This window comes from Galeopterus variegatus, unplaced genomic scaffold (genome assembly GCF_000696425.1).
Source record: "Galeopterus variegatus unplaced genomic scaffold, G_variegatus-3.0.2 Scaffold14478, whole genome shotgun sequence".
In the NCBI taxonomy this organism is placed as follows: Eukaryota; Metazoa; Chordata; class Mammalia; order Dermoptera; family Cynocephalidae; genus Galeopterus; species Galeopterus variegatus.
Window position 1 is genome coordinate 10512 of NW_007740589.1, and position 637 is coordinate 11148.

The window sequence follows — 637 nt, forward strand, 5'->3', positions numbered from 1 at the left end:
TTCTAAATGTTTATGCTCTTCTTTTTCAACCTTATAAATCAACGGTGAGACCATTATTTCTTTTTTCCCCCCCCCGGTAGTTGATGATGCATATAATTATATAGATACACTAAACCAGTTGTGCATTTCCAGTGTTATCTAAAACAGTTATTTTAGTTTTCTGCCTCTACCCTGCCACATAACCAGTCTTGACACGCTAAAGATAAATGTGTGTCTCATCCCTATAATGTGCTGCATTTTTATGTAGCATGTACCACCACCTGATATATTTTGATTATTTATTGTCCTCCCTGCAAATAGTGTAACATCCATGTGCTTCAGGATTTTTCTGTTTTGTTCAGTGCTTTATTCTCTGTGACTGACAGTATTTAATAGGATCAGGGTAAATATTACTTAAGTAAATGTGAAATGAAGGAGCAGTAGGTAAGGTCCTCACGGGAGGAGGCATTCTTGCTTGTGACATAGGGCTTAGTTAGGAGAAGGGGTTCAAAGATAGCACATCTGAATAGAACATTTCATTTGTTTACTCTGTATAGTGACCAACAGGGTTCTAGGCTAAATCCTGGTGATGTAAGAGAGTAAGGGCCTTAATTAATAACTATATTGTACTCAGAAGTGTACTTATAGGGCATTTAGG